This window comes from Myotis lucifugus, unplaced genomic scaffold (genome assembly GCF_000147115.1).
Source record: "Myotis lucifugus unplaced genomic scaffold, Myoluc2.0 scaffold_695, whole genome shotgun sequence".
Taxonomy (NCBI): Eukaryota; Metazoa; Chordata; class Mammalia; order Chiroptera; family Vespertilionidae; genus Myotis; species Myotis lucifugus.
Genome location: NW_005871743.1, coordinates 95,023 through 102,749, shown reverse-complemented (window position 1 = coordinate 102,749; position 7,727 = coordinate 95,023). Strand labels below are relative to the sequence as shown.

The 7,727-nt window shown below is 48.8% G+C and overlaps 1 protein-coding gene across 1 annotated transcript in view; it reads left to right on the top strand.

Moving 5' to 3' along the window:
• The window catches only part of APBB1 (amyloid beta precursor protein binding family B member 1), a 24,865-nt gene that overhangs the window by 713 nt on the left and 16,425 nt on the right, over nt 1–7,727 (top strand).

Below are 7,727 nucleotides of genomic sequence, written 5' to 3'. Positions count from 1 at the left end.
TACTCCCTGCCCCCTACGGGGAAGGAATTAGGGGCGAGTGTGGGGGACCCCGAAGGGCAGGGACCGTTGTGGGATGGGGCCGTGGGGGGAGGGGAGGTCAAGGGCTGGGAAGGGGAGGTGCGGCGAGGTAGGCAGAGGCCGCGGGTTTCTGCAGTGTCCCAAGCCCTGGAATCTGTCGGGGCCGCATTCTGTCGCTCTCAGCGACCGAGCAGAGCGCCCGAGAGGCCGGCTGTGTCCCCCAGCGCGGCCAGGAGGCCTAGCGCGCACAGGGCCATTCAGTAGGAGCGGTTCTCCCACAGCCGATTCGGAGGTTATTCCGAAGCTGTTTTGATTCTGCCTGTGCGTTTTTGCATTCCCGGACCCTCTATCGTAGTTGCAGCTCTCTCCACTCTTCAAAGCCGAAACCTTGTCTACACCTGCGGTGTTCATTGCCTCACTTCCCATTCATTCTTAAAGCCGCTTTACTGGGTCTTCTGTGTCACTCACCCACGGAAACTGCTGAAGCCAAGGTCACCGGAGACCTCCATGTGGCCATCCCCAATGGGCTCTCTCCTTCACCTTTTCATAGTATTCATTCAGTGACCCTGTCAACTCGCCCTCGAGCATTTTCCTGGTTTCTCTCCTGGCATTGTTGGCTCCTTCTCCATCTCATTTGCTACCTCTTTCCTCTTCTTTTAGATGTTGGCAAGGCTCTTCGTTCTGTCCTGACCTATCTTCTCTCATTCTGCACTTTCTCCTTGGGCATTTCATTCATTCCCCAGGCTTCACACACACATGCTGATGATGCCCACATGCCTATATCTGGCCTAGACCTCTTTCCTGAACTGCAGATTCAATATCCAACTGCCCTCACGATCTCCGCTTGGAAGTCCAACAGGAATTCCAAACCTATAGATCCAGGCTGAATTAATTATCTTCCCTGTGTTCCCTCTCTACCCTTCTTCCAAGTCTGTTGTTCCTTTAACGCTCTGCAATGGCTGCTTTCTAATCAGTTAGTTACCCAGGCTAGAATCCTGGGCAACAGTCTAGGTTAATGTCTACTTCCTCACCCTCTACATCTAATGTCACCAAGTTCTGTCACATACACTACCTAAATATTTTTCAAATCCATTCATTTCTCTCCATCCCCACTGCTACCAAACTTAATCTAGGTTACAACCCCTTTTTTCCCTTGGCTGGCTACTCTAATACCATACCTCCCCTCCTTAAAAAAAAAAAAAAAAGCATCCATCTGGTCATTTACTCATTCAAAAAATGCTTTTTGAGCACCTACTATATACCAGGAATTGTATTGGGCACTGAAGATGTAACTATGAGCAGAATAGACCGGGTCCTTGTCCCATGGAGCTGACAATCTACAGGAAGGGGGAATCAGAAAAGAATAAAATTACAGACTTAATAGATATCATGAAGGAAAGGTAGATGGTGCCTTGGGAACACACAAGAGCACAAGCTAAACTGATCTCGGGGGTAGGAAGAAAGGGTCAAGGAAGACTTCTCTGAGAACATGACATTTGAACTGAGACGTAAAGGATGAGTAAGAGTCAGGCTGAGAGGATAGGGGAAGGAGGTTCTAAGCAGAAGTGAAATCACATGCAAACACCTTGTGGAAAGAGACAATATGATGTTTTTGAGGAATCAAAGAAGGCCAGTGAGGCTGGAGAACAGAGCCAAAGCTGGAGAGGAAGGCAGGGGCCAGACCAAGCAGGACAATTGAGACCATGTATAAATTTTGGTCTAAAGGTCTTCGTTCTTGATGAAGAATGTTGATGGCAGTGGATGTGGAAAGTAGATCAAATCTAGAAATATTTTCAGAGAGAGAATTGTCAGTACCTAGGGATGGATTGAATATGGGGAGTGAGGGAGAAGGTAGTGTCAAGGATGGTTGACACTCCCTACTCAGGATGGTTGATCATATCATTCCATGAGCCAGTTAGGGGGTGGGCAAGAGAAACGTGAGTGGGCATGTTAGTTTGAGAAGCCTTTGAGACATCCAAGTAGAGATGCTGAGTAGAAAGAAATGTACATGTCTGGAGCTCAGATGAGGGATCTGATGGAGGGGTAAATTTGGAAACCATTGGTATATAGGTGGTAACTGAGGCTATGAGCATGAATGAATACCTATATTGAATGGTAGGTGAGAAAGACAAAAGGGCATAAGAACAGCATGGGAAATTCCAGCTGGTAGAGGAAGATGAGCCAGCAAAGGGGTCTAAGAAGCCACCAGATAGAAACTAGAGTGTAGGAAGGACACCAGGAGACGTAGCATGTAGAAGCCATGGATGAAAGTTGGATGAGAGGCCCATGGTGTCAAATGTGCAGAGCGTACAACCCAGATGAGGACTGTGAGTGATTCTCGGATCAGTGACCTAGGGGCCATGTTGACCTTGGTAAGAGCTGCTATTGAGGTGTGTCAGAAGTGGAAGCAAGATTGGAAACGGGTAAGAAGTGAGTGTGAGGTGAAAATGGCGGTTGGAGGATGTGCGGAAGAGAGAGAGCAGCAAGTGGCACTGGAGGAGGAGCATTGGGTCAAAAAAGAATGTGTGTGTGTGTGTTTGTTTTAAGTTGGGAGATAGTAGATCCCATGGAGAAGGAGAGATTGATTATATAGAAAAGAAAATGGGTAAGCAGTGGTATAAAATTCCTGGAAAGGCCTGAAAGGAAGGAACCAAATGGTAGGTGAAGCAGTTGGTTTTAGGAAGAAGAGAAAAGATAGGTCCTGAAGTCAGCAAGTCTGTATGTTTGAGGACATTCCCGACTGATGGCTTCCATTTCCTCTGTGAATTAGGAGTGGGTGGTCACCCTCTGAGAGGGTGGGTGGTGCAGGGGGTGGTCAAAGGAGAGTTGTGTTCTTGTCTTAGCTAAAAAGTCACTTCCTCAGGAAGGTCTTTGCTGATGTCTAGGCTAGAGTAAGCCTCGGGCTCCTACAGTGTCCTATTCTTTCCCCATCATAATACTTAGTCATGTATCAACAAATAGGGAGTGCTTTTAGGTGCCACGTACTATTCAACATACCGGCATTACATTTTATTGTAACGACCCGTTCAATGGCTATTTCACCACTAGATTGTGAGTTCCATTGTGGGGGAACCATTTCTTTATTATTCCTCACTCTCCCCCATGCCATGCAAAGTGCCTGGAATAAGCTGCCAGGTTAGAAGACCCTTGACCTTGAGCAGGATACCACTCCCCCTCTTAGTCTTCAGGTCTAGTGGCCTCTCTTAATTTCTGCCCTGAATTCCTTGCCCAACTACCTGCCTTGAGCCAGAATCCATTTGGCTCTTTCCATCTTTCAAGGGGACCCAGGTATGGATAACCCCAATGAGAGGGGAGAGGTTGGGTCTGGAAGATATTGAGCAGCTGGGCATCCTTTGATCTCAAAGGCAGTGTGATCACCATCACCTCAGAACTTCCCCATTCCTCCCCCTGTACTTTCTGCCCTGCTGACCAGAGATGGACAAGGCTGCCCAGGCTCTTTGCTGTCCCAGCCTTACAGCACATGTGCCCTTCCCAGATCCCACTTCCAAGTGCTAAGGAGCTTGGTCCGAGCCTGACCTCTGCAAAACCCAGCTCCATACGCCACTGCCTTAGGGAAGCACTGGGCATGAGCTTGCCAGGGTCATGGCTCTCCCACCTCCTGAAACTCATGGAGGTGCCGCTCTTGAACAGCATAAGAGCCAGGATGTCGGGTTAAGTGAGCTCCCGTGCTCCTTTCTCCCTATGTCTCAGCCCACACCTGTCCTGCACCCAGGCCCCTCTTACTTCCTTCTCAGGGACCCTTTACCATCTCCAGCACCCTCTCTACACTCCCATTGCCCATCCTCAGCCCGTGGGGCCACACAGCTTATCTTAGTGTCTCTTTCCAAAGAGTTTCAAGCTTCCTAGTGTCTCTCACCCTGTCTGCCTCACCCATCTTCCCTTCCTTCCACACTGAGGGCCAACTCTGTGGCAGATGCACGGTGGACTCTCATTGTGAGTGGGAAAGTGAAGTTGAGCAAGACATGCTCTCTGATGTGCTGATAGGATGCAGTACTGGGTATTGTGAGACACAAATGAGGGAATGGTCACTTGAGGATGGGGAGAGAGGACTGAACAAGAATAGACTTACTGCCCTAGCTGGTTTGGCTCAGTGGATAGAGTGTCGGCCTACAGACTGAAGGGTCTCAGGTTTGATTCTAGTCCAGGGCACTTGCCTGGGTTGTGGGCTCGATCCCCAGTAGGGTATGCAGGAGGCAGCCAATCGATGATTCTCTCTCATTGATGTTTCTATCTCACTCCCCCTCTCCCTTCCTCTCTGAAATCAATAAAATATATATATATATATATATATATATATATATATATATATATATTTTTTTTTTTTTTTTTTAAAAAGAATAGATTTACTGCTTTGGAGCTGTGACCACAGAACCAAGTTTTGAAACAGGAAGCAGAGTTTCTCATGAGGGGAGATAGAATGCCAAGCTGAGGGCAAACAAAGAGCCAGGGCTGTGAGAGTGTGACATGTTCTAGAACCCACCGTACTTCACGTGGCTGGAGTGTAAGGTGTGAAGGAGGCAGGGAGGAGGAGGTCCGAGAGGTCATCTGCATTGGCTCAGGAGGCTTTTGGTGTCCTGCTAATGAGCACGGATGTTTTATCCTAAAGCCAGGGGTGAGCCATCTACTTTTTCGAACTGGGGAATTACACAATCCCGTTCCATTTTTGGAAGATTACTGTGGTTTTGGGTAGAGGCAGAGCTGTTTATTTTTCTCATTGCCCAGGTGGAGCCATGTGGAGCAGACCAGCAGTTCCACGTGAGGCAGACATAGACAGGAGCCTTTCCCATTATTTCACAGATGCGTGCATAGCATTGTGCTAGAGCAGCGGTTTTCAACCTGTGGGTCGCGACCCCTTTGGGGGTCGAACGACCCTTTCACAGGGGTCGCCTAAGACCATCGGAAAACACATACTGTATATAATTACATATTGTTTTTGTGATTAATCACTATGCTTTAATTATGTTCAATTTGTAACAATGAAAATATATCCTGCATATCAGATATTTACATTACGATTCATAACGGTAGCAAAATTACAGTTATGAAGTAGCAACGAAAATAATTTTATGGTTGGGGGTCACCACAACATGAGGAACTGTATTAAAGGGTCGCGGCAACAGGAAGGTTGAGAACCACTGTGCTAGGGTCTGAGGAGCCAGAAGGCACAGAAAAGCGAGCTATGGCTCCTGCCTCAGGACCACCACACCTGAGAGATGGCAGAGCCTTGCTCAGCAGCCTGAACACCTCGCTGCCACCTGTGCTCAGAGCTGAGAGCCACACTGAGGTGGCAGAGAACTGGGGCAGAGGGTCAGGGAGTGAAAGGACTTCCTAGTGGGGAACAGGGAGACAGAACTCTCAGGTGGGAAATAAGGAGAGAGAACTGTACAGTGGGAGTCAGAGAGAAAGGTAGGCGTTTGAGAAGCAGTCAGTGAGGGAGAGTTGTGTTGGGGAAAGAGTCAAATAGGAAGAGAGAACTCTAAGAGTGTCAGGGAAGTAAGAGTGTCATGGTAGGGGCTGTCGTCAAGGGACAAGAAGAGAAGGAATTGGGAAGTGGTTGGTCAGGAGGCAGGGACTGGGATGTGGGGGGCTAACAGGGGAAGAGCACTTTGTAGTGGGGGTCAGGGAAGGAGAGTAGCCCAGTAGTGGAAGGTCAGGGAAAATGGGGAGGGTGGACTGGGAGCTTGAGGGTGGGGCCACTGGGGCGATGGGGCTGGAAGGAAAGGTAAGTGGAGAAGGTGATCCGTGAATGGCTTGAGAGGAGGGAGGAGGGGTCCGAGGGGTCAGGATACATGGGCTGTCACTGCGGAACAGGAGGTCCCCTCAGAGAAAGGGCAGGCAGAGTTTGGTTGGGGCACCATGAGCACTGGTTGAGACGCAGAAACACAATCAAAGTGTGCTTTCTGAAACTGGCAGTGGAGATGCTAAAAGGAGGCCTGGAGGAGATGGGAGGGCACATTTCAACATTAATTCTGCAACTGTGTATTGAGTTCCTCTCCTGTGCCAGGACTGTGTTAGCTCTAGGAATACTGCATTGAAGAAAAAAAAAATCCTCACAGGATGGAACTGAAATTATTGTCATGAGGAGACAACGATTTATAAAAAGCAATAATTGCCCTGGTCAGTGTGGCTCAGTTGGTTGGAGCGTGGTCCCCTACACCAGAAGGTGGTAGGTTTCATTCCTGGTCAGGGGACATGGCCAGGTTGCGGATTCAATCCCCCATTGGAGTGCATCACATCCATGTTTTATTTTTCTCTCTCTCTCCCTTCCTCTCTCTAAAACCAATTTAAAAAACAAAATTAAAGCAGTAATAAAAATAATAATAGCTTGTCAGATGGTGTTAGGTGCTAGGGAAGATTTGGGGATTGCTGAGAGGGGGTATAGTGACCTGCAGGTTTTTTTGTGTGGGTGTGTGTGTTTTCAATATGTTTTTATTGATTTTTTTTTTAGAGAGAAAGGAAGGGAGAGGGATAGAAAGATAGAAACATACATTAGCTGCCTCCTGCATGCCACCTACTGGAGACTGAGCCTGCAACCTGGGCATGTGCCCTGACCAGGAATCGAACCAGTGACCTCTGGTTCGACCCTCATGGATCAACGTTCAACCACTGAGCCGCACTGGCTGGACATGACCTGCAGCTTTTTTTGTTTGTTTGTTTTGTTTTGTTTTTAAATATATTCTTACTTATTTCAGAGCGGAAGGGAGAAGGAGAGAGAGATAGAAACATCAATGATGAAAGAGAATCATTGATCGGTTGCTTCCTGCATGCCCCTACTGGGGATCGAGCCTACAACCTGGGCATGTGCCCTGACCGGGAATCCAACCATGACCTACTGGTTTATAGGTCAACACTCAACCACTGAGCCATGCCAGCTGGGCAGACCTGCAGTTTTTGTTTTTGTTTTTTAAATAGATTGGGAGCATTTTTTTAAAAAAGGGGTTTACCTTTTTAAAAAATATATATATTTTATTGATTTTTTACAGAGAGGCGGGGAGAGGCATAGAGAGTTAGAAACATCGATGAGAGAGAAACATTGATCAGCCTCCTCCTGCACACCCCCTACTGGTTTTCAGAGTAATCAGAAAGGTCTCACTGAGAAGGTGACATTTGGGCAAAGACCTGAATGGTTGGAGGATCCAGTTCAAAGGCTCCTGCTGTGACCCAGGCTTGGGTTACAGGGGCTGGTGGAGGGACTGGTGCCCGAAGTGAGGTACTTTATAGAAAGAGTCACCAAAGTATAGCGTCAGCTGGCCAAAGGAGCCATGAATTGGAGCTGAGGCCCTTCCTTTGTGACCTGCCTTCCCTGGGCCCTGCCCTGCCCTGCCCTGCCCTGCCCTGCGGGCTGGGCCTGCCGCTCTTTCTTTCCTGACCTCACAGTCCCTCTAGGGGGTGGGCTTGGGGGCTGGTTGAGCCCAGTGATGTATGATGATAGGAACGCAGCCTGGGGAGCTCAGAGGTGGGACTGTGGATGGCAGTGTGGCAGAGGAAGGGGGCAGTGTCCAGTGTTCAGAACACATGAGCTAGGCCCACGCCAGCTGTGTCCCTGGCACAGTGAGCCCCAGTTGGGTGAGCTGGGGGTGGGGATGCACAGAGAGCCATTGTGTGGAGGCTCCGCTGTTGGAATTGAGGGAAAGGCAGGGGTTGGCTGTACTCTCTGGGGAAGTCGGGATTTGTGGATGGGGTGGGCT